This window comes from Mytilus californianus, unplaced genomic scaffold (genome assembly GCF_021869535.1).
Source record: "Mytilus californianus isolate M0D057914Y unplaced genomic scaffold, xbMytCali1.0.p SCAF_3, whole genome shotgun sequence".
Taxonomy (NCBI): domain Eukaryota; kingdom Metazoa; phylum Mollusca; class Bivalvia; order Mytilida; family Mytilidae; genus Mytilus; species Mytilus californianus.
The window spans coordinates 78145117-78163587 of NW_026262679.1; the positions used below are offsets into that span (position 1 = coordinate 78145117).

Here is an 18471-nt window from a genome sequence, read left to right on the forward strand (position 1 = left end):
AAACTTTAAAAGCCTCCCAAATAAATCAAAATTAATATGGATAATGTCATCTGAGGATAATGTTATAATTAAAAAAGTAAAGTTTATTATTGTGTACTTTATTCAAAGAGAAAAATTTAATTCTAGATACAGTTTAGTCACCGGTAGTTTGTCCATCTATATTATATTGTAAAACTATACATATTATTCCTGTAGAAATTATTCTGCTGAGAAAGACTTGATTTTGTTTAATTGTTAATAATCAATGTAATCAATATGTAATCACTTGTATGAAATTGAACTTAATTGTATTGCTCAAATTATTGGGCGTCATAATTGACAATAAAAAACTTTGTATTTGTATTTGTATTGTATCTTGTCAAATTCTGACAAGTCTCGTGTATAATGATAACAGATATGTAAGATTTAGTATGAATAGACACTTAAAAGTTTAACATAACATGTGTATATATGTTTGATTTAATTTACTTTTGTACTTTGATAGAATACAAAGTTGATACAACATCTTGTTTCTTTCAAGCCTGAAAATATAAATCATGAATTGAGGCTGTAATAAATTACAAAGGACATAAGTAACAGATCACATATCTCTGAAATCTCATGGTACTCTCAGCATATAGGTTCAATAAAATTGTACAATAAAATGAGACTTACCTTAAGAAAATTTTGTTGAACCTATTTATGCTGAGAGTTAACATGAGATGCGCACGCAGTTTCTTTTGGTGTATCATGTGCTTATGTGCTCTGTTACATTCTCTGAAAAGTGAACTCTACGATCTGCATGCGCATCTCATGTTAACTCTCAGCATAAATAGGTTCAACAAAATTACAATCAAATCACGACTTCAGGTAAGTCTCATTTAATTAATTGTACAATTATGACTATTGAACAACAGTATACTTAACTTCCTATATCTATTAATTAAACCGATAAACTTCATTTATACCTCATTATCACCACCCTGTATTTTAGTAACAGACAACTCATGCCACCATTGTTCTTCTTTTGCTGTTAGAAGCCCACTTTTGAGCAGTTTTTTCCAACAACAACCAGCTGTCTTACAAGCTCAGAATTCCAGGTTGGAGGCACTGGTCTTGGCATGTCTTCTGGAAATCCCTGTTTTATATGATAATATATCAGTAGTTATTTCTTCAATTTTTAATGTTGTCCAGTCTTTGTGTTCAAATTTTTGGTCTAAAAATTTTATCGGGTATAAAATCATTTTTAATAGTTGGAAAAAAAATATCAATATCAATTAATTAATGCATGTTGTTAATCAGGAGAATCATAATACATTTAATCTTACCTCCTATACATTTCTAGGAATATGATTGGTTAAAAGCGTCCGCGTGGAGACCGTGTATATTCCATATTAGGTAAGTAGGGAGGCGGGGCTTATTTCATACACGGTTAGTAGTGGTGTTACGTCCCTTTATAAAAACAAAACAGTACTGAGAAAAAATCTTAAAGGTTTCGACAGACCAGGAAATTGATGATGAAGATTGACATAAATTCATAAAACACATTTAAACCTAACAAGTTGTTATTGTTGGCATCTGTTTTTGTAGGATCAATGGAAGTAGTTTCTTAATGCTAACGGTATTGAAGACTTGCTCATTTTGATAGGTCACTAGTCTAAATTTCACACGTTAAGATAGTCAGCAGTTTTATTTCTGTACATCTGTATTGAATAATCATGGCTGATTGTCCATATCCAAAGTCAGTAATGAAATCAATGTGCTTAAGTCATTTTTTTTTCAATCAACACCAACTGGATTATCAAGGAATTAAGACTCAATCTGATGTTTAATTTTAACAGTTTTCTTATGTTTCTAAACAGTTACTAACCTTCTATACCTAAAATTAAAGCAAATAGATAGTTGAATCTGTAATTGATATATATTATCAAACTTATTGTTTTTTTCCTTAACAGAATCTTACATTACTCTGTACTTTTGATGCAGTTTCTGTAGTTTCTGCCTCTGCAGTTTCTGTCTCTGCAGTATCTATTTCTTCATTTTCAACCTACAGAATTCATATAGAAACAGTATCCCTTAGCTTTCTTTGAAAAAGAATATATACAGAACTATTTGAAAGCTAGAACTGTCGACTGATGCTCCCTGAACTGCACTGCATTTTTTTCCAAAAAAATACTACAGGTAGTTTGCTTGAAGGAACAAATAATCATTTGTACATTTTAAGTACTAAAAAATTTAAACAGTTTATTTTCAGTACTGTATAATTATAGTACTAAAGAATACACATGAAAAAGTAGATGTGTACACCACGCCCCCACAGTGTAACTAGACCAACAAAATCTCACCAGATTCCTTAGTTCAATGACTAACAACTCTACAAAAGTGAACTGATAAAAATTATGATCTTGTGGATATGCACATTTACATATTATGTCCTCATTAACTACAAAGTGTCATGAAATTCTGTTGTGTGGTTTCAGAAGAGTTGCGATGACAAACTGTTGCAGTAGTATATTTAGGCCAAAATTCTAAGTTCAAAAGGTCATAAAAATTAAATTAATTCCTAGAAACAAATTCAGTCACAATTTCCTGTCGATATGCACATCTACATAGTATGTCCTTATTTATCTAGAAAGTTTCATTAAATTCTGTTGTGTGGTTTCAGAGGAGTTGTGATGACAAACTGTTGCAGTAGTATATCTAGGCCAAATTTCCAAGTAAAAGGGGCATAACTCATACTAAAAAATATATAGATAGTGTCCACATGTGGACACAGATGATGCCCCCGCTTGCATATCATAATAGTTATAAAGGGACATAACTGAAGAACTGTAAAAGTGACGCTACCCAAATTTGAACTTGATCTGAGTATTGTGGTAATAAGCATTGTGTGTATTAAGTCTCATAACGTTTGGTTGAGGCTAATGTAAGCACAGAACAGAAACTAAAAATTCAGCAATTTTTCTATTTGTAAACACGCATAACTCTAGAACGGTTGTGTATAAGTTTTATGATATTTGGTTGAGACAAACTAAAGTTAGAGAACAGAAACGAAAAAATTCAGCAATTTTTATGTTTATAAAGGGACATAACTTAAGAATTGTAAAAGTGTTGCCACCAAATTTCGTACTTAATCTGTACTATGTAGTAATAAGCATCTTAGTTTTGTGGTAATGAATATTGTGTATAGGTTTCATAATGTTTGGTTGGGGCAAACTTAAGTTACAGAATGGAAACTTAAAATTTTGCAATCTTTCGATTTATAAAGGGGCATAACTCAATAATGGTTAAAGTGACACTACCCAAATTCAACTTGATTTGTGTTTTATCAGTGGAAGTCAAAATTAAACATTGCATTGTATAAAGCATTTATTGTAGTTGATTCAACTATAATCATGGACAAAGGAAGATAACTCCAATTTTAAAAATTACTTGATATTTAGAAGAAAATAAAAATTTAGCAATTTTTCCATTTATAAAGGGGCATAACTCTAGAACGGTTAAAGTGACATCACCAAAATTCAAACTCAATCTGTATTATGTAGTAATAAGCATTGTGTATTAATTTCATAACATTTGGTTGAGGCAAACTAAAGTTCGAAAATGGAAACTAAAAATGTGTACTTGATCTTAGTTTTGTGGTAATGAATATTGTGTATAGGTTTCATAATGTTTGGTTGGGGCAAACTTAAGTTACAGAATGGAAACTTAAAATTTTGCAATCTTTTGATTTATAAAGGGGCATAACTCAATAATGGTTAAAATGACACTACCCAAATTCAACATGATCTGTGTTTTATCAGTGGAAGTCAAAATTAAACATTGCATTGTATAAAGCATTTATTGAAGTTGATTCAACTTTAATCATGGACAAAGGAAGATAACTCCAATTTTAAAAATTACTTGATATTTAGAAGAAAATAAGAAATTTGCAATTTTTCCACTTATAAAGGGGCATAACTCTAGAACAGTTAAAGTGACATCACCAAAATTCAAACTTGATCTGTGTTTTGTGGTAATAAGCATTGTGTATAAGTTTCATAACATTTGGTTGAGGCAAACATAAGTTAGAGAACGGAAACTAAAAATTTAGCAATTTTGCCATTTATAAAGGGGCATAACTCTAGAACGATTAAAGTGACACCTTCAAAATTCAAACTTGATCTGTGTTTTGTGGTAATAAGCATTGTGTATAAGTTTCAGAACATTTGGTTGAGGCAAACTCAAGTTAGAGAAAGGAAACCAGTTTTGGGACTACGTACGTACGTACAGACGGACAAGAGTAAAACTTAATGCCCCCACCGCTACGGCTGGGGCATAAAAATTGATTTGTAATTTTCTGTCTAGATGTACATCTAGATATTATGTCCTTATTATCTAAAAAGTTTCAAGAAATTTTGTTGTGTGGTTTCAGGGGAGTTGTGATGACAAGAACAGCACTGTCAGACTGTCAGATGGAGAGACAGATAGACGGACGGGTCTAAAAGAGGGACGAAAGATACCAGAGGGACAGTCAAACTCATAGATCGAAAAACAAACTGACAATGCCATGGCCAAAAATAAAAAGACAAACAGACAAATAATAGTACAGATGACACAACATAGAAAACTAAAGACTAAGCAACAAAAACCCCACCAAAAACTGGGGGTGATCTCAGGTGCTCCGAAATGGTAAGCAGATCCTGTTCCACATGTGGCACCCGTCGTGTTGCTTATGTTATTTCAAATCCGGTAAATAGTCTTATTCGGTAAGTCACATTCATGAAAAGGAAACGGTATTGTAGTTACGACATAAGGAACATATCCGATATCATCTGTGAAACTGTTATTCCATAACGGCCAACCAACTCGTAACTGTAAAACATTGTACCCTCCAGAACTTTGTTGAATGGGGTATAAAATTATTTCTAATCTCAATTATTAAATGAAAACTATGAATTTCAGAAATATTTTCTTACTTCATCTTTGGAATTTTCTTCATCCTTCGCTAGGGACTGTTCTTTTTTAATCTCTTTTTCTACTTCAACTTTGTTTCCTGTTTTAATCTAAGCATATTGGCATTGATAAAATAAATTGGAGTAATTCTCAATCTGCATCAACTTATAGATTCATTATATATCTTGAGTGTGATATTTTCTCTTCTATTAAATATATCTCTGATAATATGGTACTCCATATTCTTGATCATATTGATCATTTTGTGTAAAATTAGTTTTCAATTTCTTTTTTTAAATAGATGTATCTGTAATGTTTTTTTCTGACTGTAAGGGGTCCCTTTTCTGTTTGCTTTTGTTTGATATACATATATATTACTTCTTTTCAATCTGATATTAATAAATCTTTTTTTGGAAAACATATAAAAAAGAATGAAGAAAGTTTAGAATAATACAGAAAATTGAAGACACACATATCATAAAATATTTGGACAATACATTATGCATATGACATTTGTGTTGTAGCAAAGCAGAGTGAAAATCAAGCTAGGTGAAAGAAAAAAATTGTGATTAGGAAGATAGAAAGGTGGAAGATCACAGTTACATTCAAACTGATCAGAGAACTTGACAAAGCCATGAACAAAAGTGAAAAACAGACAGCAGTACACAAAATACAAGATTAAACAATAAAGAGGTTAAAACGAAACCACCAAAAAAACTAGGATAACCTCACATGCTAGTTAGGAGGAGGTTAACTTAAAGGTCACATGAATACGGATTCAATGAGGTTAAATTATTGACTTGCAAGTCAATAATTCATCAGTGATGTACAATGTATTTGATTTTATTTTGACCAATTTTGTCCACACATATTGCTTATAAAGAATTGTTAATTAAAAATTAATCACAAATAATTTAATTATTACTTAAAGCAAAAGAACTGTATTTATTTTTTTTGTCTAAATCATATTTTTATGCCCCTTTAACAAGTTTCTCCATTATCTTGTGTAATAAATGTCCAATGTTAATACTATTTTTTCAATTTTCATGAAGTTAATTAAGTAATTATGTATGCAATTTCAATATAAAGAATAAAAATACCCTTGAATGTCCTCATATAATATGGTCATAAAAAAATTAATGTAGTTACTGAGGTACTGGAATCATAGCCTAAACAAAGAGTGATGAGAGATTAAAACTATTCTACAACTATGATGTATGTTCAATATACAAAAGGAAAATGTCAAATTAAAGTTCTAGCAGTGTTGTGCAGATGTTTATATTTTGTCATGCAAGCAGAGGAGAAAGCTTATACTACACATATCTTCTCACCTATTAATTTCTGTAAATAACAATAAGAAAAACTCAAAAAGACTGTTAAAAGTATCATAGATTGATATTTTACACTGGTTTGTTAATGCTATCTTGCTGATTTGTTTTCCATTCTAGAGGGAGACGTACGTTTTCTAAAAACAATTATACAAATTCATATGACTAACTGTTATATGTTTTCTGAAAATATTCATCAACCTTTACTCTGTCACAGCTATGTAGATTATGTCATGTGTCTGTTGGTGCATCTGAAATTTAGACTATGATTATAAACCAATTATTTTTGCTATTTACCTTACACTATCTTAATATCAAATACCTTTAAAATGTCATACGTCTCTGCTACATTTATGGGGGTGAATCCTACTTGTACTCCCTGGAAGAAATTGGATTGAAGGTATAATAGTGTTATAATTGTGTAATTTTTACATCGAGATGACCTTGAGGTCATCCCGATGTATTGCTATCGCCTAGATTTCCATTATGTAAATTAGTTTTGGGTTTGTAACCGATCTATAAACATGATAAATACGCGCACATAAACGAGTGCAAAATAACATTCCTTATCGTTTGATATAAATACATCTCTTCAATGAATACTGATAAAAATATTTTTGTTTACAACATAAATTAATAATATGAAAATGTTTTGTAGTTAGATATATATATATAAGTAAAAAATCATTGATAATATCAATGCACACGTACCGAAAAATTGTGTTAAAGCATGCGGAAGAATATCTCAAAGAACGTTTTGTGAAAATACCGTGAAGGACCGGTAACTCTGTAATTGATTTTGCGGGAAAATATGAATGCCTACTCGTATCCAATCTTAGAAAAATCGAATTTTTACAGAAAAGTGTCCACCATGCACTTGCATTGCACTATTTTTAGAATAGTAGAATAGAATGATATACAAATGGATTCAAATCATATATATATGTAACTGTTATTTTAATATAATATAAACAACAACTCAGTGTATACTGATTTGTATCACTACAATATAATAGTTATTACGGTGAAGTTGAATTTCCTGTCATTTATTCATCATCCACACACGAACTTGTCTCAGAAAAAAATATATCTCTGTACATTAACCTGAGTTTTAGGTAAAGAGATATGTTGTTTTTTTCTGAGACAAGTGCTTTTGACCATCCTCAAGAACTTGTGGTCATCCGATGTTCAGTACTTCAGTACTTTGATTAAATATGAATTTGATTAAATATACTTCCCATGAAATTACATTTATATTATATAGAATATGTTTGCTTTCACAACATGTTCTCATGGCAATTAACTAGGTGATTAAAAATTACATCCATAAGATGTTGACATGAATATCAATTATATGGTCATTTTTATTAATTTCCTGTTACAAAACTTTGAATTTTTGAAAAAACTAAGGATTTTCTTATCCCAGGAATAGACCTTAGCCGTATTTGGCACAACTTTTTTGGAATTTAGGGTCCTCAATGCTCTTCAACTTTGTACTTGTTTGGCTTTATATATATTTTGATCTGAGCGTCACTGATGAGACTTATGTAGACGAAACGCGCTTCAGCATATTAAATTATAATCCTAGTACCTTTGATAACTATTGACTCACCTACGTTATGATAATATAATATAAATGTAATTTCATTGTAAGTTATGATATTTAACCCTATAAACTCATATAAAATATCTTCTTGAGATTTTAGAAATAACCATTTTAGACAGGTATTTTTAAAAACAAAATCTAAAGGTTTAACAACACTTTTTATCTGGGATTTATCTTCATGATAGTTCAGCAGAATTGGAACCACCTTGTGTAGATGTGCAGTTAGGGTTCGAAATTTTTATAATGGCAGACTTTTAAATATTGTCATAAACATTAAAAAAAAAAACAAATATATAAAATATCAAAATATTCAAAATGAATGAAACTTTACACAACATTAATCAACATCTGGAGATGTGTTGTTCAGATTTTATTTTCAAAAGGCTGTGGTTACTTGGTAACCAGGTTGTCTGGCAATGTGGAAACAGGATAATATCATCTATTGCTGGCAATAGTAATTATAGATTAATTTGTTTTTTACCAGTTGATTAATAAATGTTTATTTTTTTATACAAGAAGCTAACTTTTTAAATATCTTAAAATTTGGGATGTTAAAAGATCTGAAATTTAATACTTGGGTACTCCGTCATGATACTCTCAAGTACTCAAGTACTCAGATAAATTTTTAACGTCCAGTGAACAGTTTTGATTTTTGTTGAAATGTGGAATTTTTGGGTTTTTTTTTACCTTTCAGAAACTTAATTATGATATGATGAAAGACATACCTATTGTTGCAGAACTCAAACTGTATGACTACAAAAATATAATGGGATCCTTGGTTATGTGTATCGCTAGTCCTTTTTTATGTCAAAAGAACAATGAATAACGCATCACCGTTTCTAAAAAGTAACCAATCATAATAGCAATTATTGTTTGTGTGTTCATGAACTAAATCAGAAACATGCCATACGTTCATAAAGTCCGACTTCATAGACAATCTGTATCAGCTGCTTCTGTGGAGTTAAGTATTTTATATTACGACTTGTCTCATAATTTGTCACCAAAATATTGGACTTCAAATTTCTTATTTGAAACGATATCTAATTATAAATTAAACAACAATAAAGTTTCAGATATTTTTTTTTCCTATTTTCAAGAAAATCAGTTTAATTAATCTGAGTCAATCCAGTAAATAATATTGATGATGATGAGGAGGATATTTTTATAACTCAAAATACTTTATCAATGGTCAAGACATTGAACTTGATATAAACCAAATTTAAAGAGCAGATTTGTTCTTACATAAAGTTTCAATTATATATAGAAGCATCCTTTGATACTGACATAGAAGATATGATTTTATATCCAAGTCAACCAAAAAGCAAATACACAGAAAAACTTTGGCAATCCAATAAATATAAATATTACAATTAGTGACAATTTAAAAGCATATGATTTTATAGACTTGCATAGAAAAATTATTTAAATCTTATTCGTTAATAAGCATTATTGTGTTATCGTGTGCTCAAAATGAGTATTAATCACTTCATCAATGTATGGATCTAAAGCACTAGTGTAATTAATCACGGTATAAAATAACTAGTGCAATCATTCTGTACAAAAACACTAGTGTGAACATTCCTTGGATGAAAACTTTCCACTTTTTACATAAATCAACTATGCAAGTTTCAAATACACTAAAACTATTAAAAATGACAAATTTTATATATATTTCCCCTTCAAAAAACTGTTTTTTAGAACCTTATAATGACTGGTGGATGTTTTACACTGGACCTGGATAGAAAAACCTAGTGAATTTTTGTTGGTGGATAAAAATCACTGGGGATTTTCTTCCTCCAGATAAAGTACACTGGCGGAATCAAACCACTGTTACACAAACACTGTTACAAATGTCTCTAATCAGTTGCAGTAGGTTTTACCGCAGGGCACTTTGATTTTGTTTTTATCCAGAAATATGATATGACACACAACTTCGAATGAAAGATGTTTCTAAATTTTGTTACAAGTCCTGCACATGAAAAAATCCTATCGGAAGGATGCTGGTACTTCTAAAACACGTTTTACGGTTATAGATAAACCTAGCTGAGACTTAGTTACTAGTAAAACACATAGCAGTAGGGATAAACGAATTTACATTGTGAATATATATTATTTTTATTAGTATTACGAAGGATATTTCATAGGGAACTAAAGTCATGGGAAATAACTCAAGATTTATAAAAGGCAAATGAGTATCCAAGTACTAAAATTGTACTTGAGTACTCTACCTTCCGAGCTAGTACTCGATTACTCCAGTACTCGTTGCCATCCCTACTCAAAATACTTCAAAACATTATAACTAATTTTGCTACATGACATTAAGTTTTGTACATGTATTATATAATATACAGTTTTTAAAAAATTGAGAGTAAATGATATGAACAGACAACCAGCTAAATTATTTACAGCAATTGAAAACTTTCAGTTCTGAATATTTCCCATTTATTAATCCCTTCCAACCTGAATTTCTTTAGTTACTTTGATTAGAAGAACTAATTTTGTCTTTTGTCAAGTTTTTGTTAACTGTGACAAATTTCACATTAACATTATCTATTCTATGTGCTAGCTTCTTGCACTCAATTTCTATGGTTAATTTTTAAACTTCGATTCAACATTTGCAATATAATCATGAGGGTTGTTTATTTGGTATGTGCAGGGATGAACCCTAAATAAAATTGCAATTTCACAATGAGCGAAAAAAATTTACCTGCACATTGCTTCTTTTTTAACAGTTTCACAAAACACCGTGAATAAGGAACTGATATAGGTGATATAGAAAAGGCAAAACATGTTGCACCAAAAACACCCTTTACCTTTATTTATTATGTAACATGAATGAAATTTACATATTTACCTCAATGCAGTATTCTTTGAAGGAATCCAGGCACTTCACCATCATGTCACATGTTATGATTCTACCAGAAAAAAAAAAGTTAATATTGGTATTGTTATTCATTCCCTCATTCAACATTATTTCATAAACTATATTAAATATTTTCCACAGAGGAAAATTGGAGAAATTACCATGAGGCCATTATGGTAAAAAGATATATGATCAAGGGGATACCCATCACCTTGACTGAAATAAATTTATTAAAATAATTTCAATGAACAGGACATGTAGTAGTTAGACAAACCCTTATTTTGATCAATGAGAAGCTCAGTTTCTCTCTTCTAATTGTATGTAATAAAAAGGTTCAGCTAATTTTTAAAGAGTTATCTCCCTGTTATGTACTACCTTAAATGAGTTCAGAAATCTTTATTCCAAGATGACTGATGAGACCTATGTATAGATGACACATTTGGTTTACAAAGTTATCAGATGTCTATTTTAAAGAGTTTTTTCAATTCATTCAATTTCAAAATAGGTATTTTTTATCCATCAGGGAATTATTTACCTTGCCTTCATTTAAGATATTTTGACAATACATATATTCATGATATCAGAAAAAAAATAAAAGTATGTTTATCAAGCAAGATATACAACTTATTTAGCAAATTGGAACAAATTAGTACTTTATTTTCAACTTTAGGCTCTCAAGAGCCTGTGTTGCTCACCTTTATTTACTGTTGTTTTTGATTTCATGTAAAATAAGGTTAAAATCATAATTAACGGTATGAAATACTATAGATTATTAGATATTATTAGATACTATAATAATATTCAAGATAATTACCAAAATCTGCAAAATTTCCTTAAATTTCTAATTCAGGAGCAGCAACCCAGCAAGGGGTTGTCTGAAATTTCAGGGCAGATAAATCTAAACCTGATGAACTTTACACCAAATGTCAGATTTGCTCTAAATGCTTTAGTTTCAGAGATATAAGCTAAAAACTGCATTTTACCCCTATGTTCTATTTTTAGCCATGTCCACCATCATGGTTGGCGGGTGGGATCATCAGACACATTTTTTAAACTAGATACCTCAATGATAATTGTGGCCAAGTTTGGTTAAATATCAGTAGTTTCAGAGGATAAGATTTTGTAAAAGTTAACCACAACAAACGATGATGATGGCTGACGCCAAGTGATGAGAAAAGCAACTTAACTATGTGTCAAAACAGATGAGATGGCATAAATTTATAATAATAGCAAAACTGTTGTAATTATTCTTACAAACTCGTACACCTTATATCATTTTGATTTAAGAAATATGGTTTATAATTATATCACATTTTCAAACCTTTTCTCTTAGAGTGGGAAACAAAAGGTATATCTTCCGGCCAGTATGGTGGTCTGTTTTCAACCTTGTAAGTGGATCTCTCACCTGCTCCTATCAAATCAAAACAATGTGTTTCTTAATAAAAATGCTAAATGTAAATTAACTTTTTACAAATTGTGACTTGGATGGAGAGGTGTCTCATTGGCACCCATACCACATCTTCTTATATCTATCAAAATGAAAGCTTGATTCAATGGAATCAGGCTTTTCATTTCAAATACAAAATCTATTATTATACGAGCTATATTGTAGGGAAGGCTTCATAAAAATAATATGTAGAAATGGATCATAAAATGTTAATAACTTTCCCCTCAATGAAAGAACCTTAGTGAGCGCGCTCACATACCCCACGTCCCCACATTGTCATTGGAGAAATAAAATAAGTGTAAGAAAAAAAAATTGTATCAGAAAAAAATAAAAATTGAATCATAATTTCCTGTCAATATGCACATCTACATAGTATGTCCTTATTATCTACACAGATTCATGAAATTCTGTTGTGTGGTTTGAGAGGAGTTGCGATGACAAAAGGTTGCAGTAGTATATTGGGCAAATAAGTTCAAAGGGGCGTAACTCCTGGAAAAAAATTGAATCTTAATTTCCTGTCGATATGCACATCTACGTAGTATGTCCTTATTATCTGAAAAGGTTTCATGAAATTCTGTTGTGTGGTTTGAGAGGAGTTGCGATGACAAAAGGTTGCAGTAGTATCTTGGGCAAATAAGTTCAAAGGGACGTAACTCCTGGAAAAAAAATTTTATCGTAATTTCCTGTCGATATGCACATCTACGTAGTATGTCCTTATTATCTGAAAAGGTTTCATGAAATTCTGTTGTGTGGTTTGAGAGAAGTTGAGATGACAAAAGGTTGCAGTAGTATATTGGGCAATTAAGTTCAAAGGGGCGTAACTCCTGGAAAAAAAATTGAATCGTAATTTCCTGTCGATATGCACATCTACGTAGTATGTCCTTATTTTCTGAAAAGGTTTCATGAAATTCTGTTGTGTGGTTTGAGAGGAGTTGTGATGACAAAAGGTTGCAGTAGTATATTGGGCAAATAAGTTCAAAGGGGCGTAACTCCTGGAAAAAAAAATGAATCGTAATTTCCTGTCGATATGCACATCTACGTAGTATGTCCTTATTATCTGAAAAGGTTTCATGAAATTCTGTTGTGTGGTTTGAGAGAAGTTGCGATGACAAAAGGTTGCAGTAGTATATTGGGCAATTAAGTTCAAAGGGGCGTAACTCCTGGAAAAAATTTTTTATCGTAATTTCCTGTCGATATGCACATCAACGTAGTATGTCCTTATTATCTGAAAGGTTTCATGAAATTCTGTTGTGTGGTTTGAGAGGAGTTACGATGACAAACTGTTGCAGTAGTACATTAAAGTAAATAAGTTCAAAGGGGCGTAACTCCTAGAAAAAGAATTGAATCGTAATTTCCTGTCGATATGCACAACTACATAGTATGTCCTTATTATCTAAAAAGGTTTCGTGAAATTCTGTTGTGTGGTTTGAGAGGAGTTGCGATGACAAGAAACAGGACTGACGGACTGACCGACGGACAGACAGACGAACAGACGGACGGACGGGTCAAACACATTATACCCTCTGATACTCGTTGCGTGGGGTATAATTACAATTTACAAGAGTACTCCAATTGTATTTTATTGAAATACATGAAAAGAATTATACAGCTTTTAGTAATGTTATATGGTTTTAAAAGTATTAGACCATGTGTATATTTTTAGAAGAAGACATTCCATGCTTCATACTAAAAGTATCTTGCTCAACACTTTAACACCCCCATAACAAAACAAAAAGAAGCATTTAAAGATAGACTAAACTGTTGAAATTTTTAATTGTAAAATTTGTGTAGAAAATATATTAAAAATAAAATTTATAAAAATGAAAAGGGAGCTCATGTCAATAGATATAAACAATTCACCAAAATTTCTTGCAAGTTGGTGGAAGCATTCTTGAGTTGTTGTCTGAAAACTGGAAAATACCCCTTTTTTGAATGTATAACCCCCTCCCCCCTTTTTTTTAATGTATAAAACCCCATAACTCGGAAACGTAAAATCTTAAATTTATATAAATAAATGTTGATAGTGTCCACATGTGGACACAGATGATGACCCTCCAGCTTGCATATCATATAGTTATAATGGGACATAACTGAAGAACAGTAAGAGTGACGCTACCCAAATTTGAACTTGATCTGAGTTTTGTGGTTATAAGCATTGTGTGTAAGTCTCATAACATTTGGTTGAGGCTAACTTAAGTAGAGAACAGAAACTAAAAATTCAGCAATTTTTCTATTTGTAAATACGCATAACTCTAAAAGTGTTGTGTATAAGTTTTATAACATTTGGTTGAGACAAACTAAAGTTAGAGAACGGAAACGAAAAATTCAGCAATTTTTATGTTTATAAAGGGACATTACTCAAGAATAGTAAAAGTGTCGCCACTAAATTTCGTACTTAATCTGTATTATGTAGTAATAAGCATTGTGTATAAGTTTCATATCATTTGGTTGAGGCAAACTAAAGTTAGATAAAAGGAAACAAAAAATTAAACTGAGTTTTGTGGTAAAAAGCATTATATATACATTTCATTACATTAATTCAAGACAAACTCAAGTTAGAGAATGAAAACGAAAAATTCAGCAATTTTTTCATTTGTAAATGGGCATAACTCTAGAACAGTACTCAAAGTGCTTGTCAGCACTGAATGGTAAAAATTGCTTTAATTTATCAGTAGGAAGTAAAATTGAATATTGCATTGTATAAAGCATTGGTTGTTGTTGATTCAACTACCATTATGCACAAAGAAAGATAACTTCAATTTTCAAAGAAGACTTTAAAATATTTTTAGAAATGAAGGGTAAAAATTGCTTTAATTTATCAGTGGAAGGTAAAATTTAACATTGCATTGTATAAAGCATTGATTGTAGTTGATTCAACTATAATCATGGACAAAGAAAGATAACTCCAATTTTAAAAATACTTGATATTTAGAAAAAAAAAATGAAAAATTCAGCAATTTTTCCATTTGTAAAGGGCATAACTCTAGAACATTAAAAGTGAGGGCACCAAAATTCAAACTTGATCTGTATATTGTGGTAATAAGCATTGTGTATAAGATTCATAACATTTGGTTGAGGCAAACTTAAGTTAGAGAATGGAAACGAAAAATTTAGCAATTTTCCATTTGTAAAGGGGCATAACTCTAGAACAATAAAGTGACACCATCAAAATTCAAACTTGATCTGTATTTAGTGGTAATAAGCATTGTGTATAAGTTTCATAACATTCGGTTGAGGCAAACTAAAGTTGGAGAACGGAAACCAACTTTGAGACGTACGAACGTACAAAGGTACAGACACACAAGGGTAAAACTTAATGCCCTCTCCGCTAAGGCAGGGGCATAAAAAGAAAGGGAGCTCACGTCAATAGATATAAATAATTCACCAAAGTTTTATGCAAATTGGTTAAAGCATTTTTGAGTTAATGTCTGACATGTTGACAACAGGACAGACGGACAGACAGACGGACAGCGGTATAACATAATACGTCCTGTAAACGGCTTATAAAAATCAAAGATGCTTTTAAAGCATATTTCAGATGTAATGTGATAATTATGTTCTGAAAACTATTAGACATAGACAATAATAGTGTACTGACTTGACATATCAACGATATAAGGATGAGGCTTAGAACTGGGGAAATACAAGGCTCTGCCAAGCTTTTTCTCTGATTCAGGCCAACTCCTTATATTGTTGATATGTCAATTCAATACACTATTATTGTCTTTATACTACAATCTAAAAAAAAACATTTCCAATTGTTGTTTATTGTGTTATTGTTATATATTTAATTTAAATTTTGGGAAAATCTCCCTTTAAAAAGGCCTCCCATTGTGTGGAGAAATGAACAACACAATGAAATGTACATTACCTGTTGAAAACAATCGTTGGTGAATTCGTATTAGTATGGACTAAAATATCAACAATAAGCATAAAACATAATGATTTCTAGGTTTTAAACAAAAATATTAACAAGTGAAATATGTTTTTTCAACAATTGTAAAAGAAATAAGTTTGAGTCGTTCCACGCTACAGGTTGAAGGCGGTCGTCATGAATATTTAAATATAGTTCTGGCTATACTATTTAAATATTCATGAGGAAAAGTGATATCAGGTCAGTGACTGTATATGACATAGAAATATACAGTCAACGCATTGTGACTGCTCAAATAGAACGAGTGCAGTATAAATGTAAATACACATCTTTTGAACTAATTCATTTGTGAATGTTTTAACATATATTTCAGGTTTTTTAATACGCACTGAGTATAAGGTTTAATTTGATCATTAGGAATTCTAACTATGGTAACAGCATGCAAAGTAAAAACAAGAAATATTACCTTTATTAAAACTAAGTTGAGAGTAGCTCTGTCTGAGAGTGTTGATATTGACATTATTAAAATCAATGTCAACATCAATATTCCTCATGTCTATGATGGGCTTGTCATCTGAATAATAGCAAATAAACAAAACAATTAAAATTATGCTTTAGATAAAATTTTCTTTATTTATGTTGGTAATGAAGAAATGACTAATGTAAACTGCTACTAGACCAGAGAAATAATTAATTTCTTAGCAATTAAAATATTTATTACACAAAAGCAGTAAATATGAGACTGTAAAACGTTAGAATAGTTGTCTCCCACTAGAATTGAACCAACCTACAATAGATGTATTCTCCTTCAGATAAAGGCTTGTTATGTACCTGTTAGTAAATGTAACAATTCTGTCACCAGTGAATAAAATAATAGTAGGGAAATGTTAATGAGAAAATAAGAACATGAGTTGTCTCCCATTGGAATTGAACTAACCTACAATAAATGTATTCTCCTTCAGATGAAGACTATTTATGTACCTGTTAGTGGTTAGTTTAAAGTCATATTTCCACCACCAGAGGATTAGATAACATAAAGGAATAAAATGCTTCGCTGGGCGCAGCTTGATACGACCGCAGAGGTCGAACCCTGAACAGTTGGGGCAAGTATGGACACAACATTCAAGCTTGATACAGCTCTGAATTTGTATTGTGATTAAATATTTGACACAGCATAGGTTTCTGACACAGAAAGAATGTGGTCTAAGAACTTCAATTTTTTTAATTTACCTATTATGGTCCAATGTCCAAAATCAAAATACATGGTTAGATTCAGCATATCAAAGAACCCCATATATTCAATTTTTGTTGAAATCAAACAAAGTTTAATTTTGGACCCCAACTTGGACAAACTTGAAAACTGGTCCCATAATCAAAAATCTAAACACATGTTTAGATTCAGCATATCAAAGTACCCCAAGAATTCAATTTTTGTTAAAATCAAACTAAGTTTAATTTTGGACCCTTTGGACCTTAATGTAGACCAATTTTAAAAAACGGGACCCAAAATTAAAAATCTAAATACACGGTTAGATTTGGCATATCAAAGAACCCCAATAATTCAATTTTTGATGAAATCAAACAAAGTTTAATTTTGGACCCTTTTGACCTCAATATGAACCAATTTGATAGCGGGCCCACAAAATAAAAAACCTAAATACATGGTAAGATTCAGCATATCAAAGAACCCCATATATTCAATTTTTGTTGAAATCAAACAAAGTTTAATTTTGGACCCCAATTTGGACCAACTTGAAAACTGGGCCAAAAATCTAAAATCTAAATACATGTTTAGATTCAGCATATCAAAGAACCCCATATATTCAATTTTTGTTGAAATCAAACAAAGTTTAATTTTGGACCCTAACTTGGACCAACTTGAATACTGGTCCCATAATCAAAAATCTAAACACATGTTTAGATTCAGCATATCAAAGAACCCAAAAAATTCAATTTTTGTTAAAATCAAACTAAGTTTAATTTTGGACCCTTTGGACCTTAATGTAGACCAATTTAAAAAATGGGACCCAAAATTAAAAATCTAAATACACGGTTAGATTTGGCATATCAAAGAACCCCAATAATTAAATTTTTGATGAAATCAAACAAAGTTTAATTTTGGACCCTTTTGACCTCAATATGAACCAATTTGATAGCGGGCCCACAAATAAAAAATCTAAATACATGGTAAGATTCAGCATATCAAAGAACCCCATATATTCAATTTTTGTTGAAATCAAACAAAGTTTAATTTTGGACCCCAATTTGGACCAACTTGAAAACTGGGCCAAAAATCTAAAATCTAAATACATGTTTAGATTCAGCATATCAAAGAACCCCATATATTCAATTTTTGTTGAAATCAAACAAAGTTTAATTTTGGACCCCAACTTGGACAAACTTGAAAACTGGGCCCATAATCAAAAATCTAAACACATG

The 18471-nt window shown here is 30.8% G+C and overlaps 1 long non-coding RNA gene across 1 annotated transcript; it reads right to left on the minus strand.

Annotated features, from left to right (window-relative positions):
• Window positions 1–953: 953 nt before the first annotated feature.
• Window positions 954–5033, minus strand: LOC127735122 (uncharacterized). Its single transcript, XR_007998074.1, has 3 exons — window positions 4938–5033; window positions 1943–2026; window positions 954–1117 (listed from the first exon to the last, which is right to left on the minus strand). It is a non-coding gene; the product is annotated as an uncharacterized LOC127735122 (long non-coding RNA).
• Between the last annotated feature and the right edge of the window lie 13438 nt (window positions 5034–18471).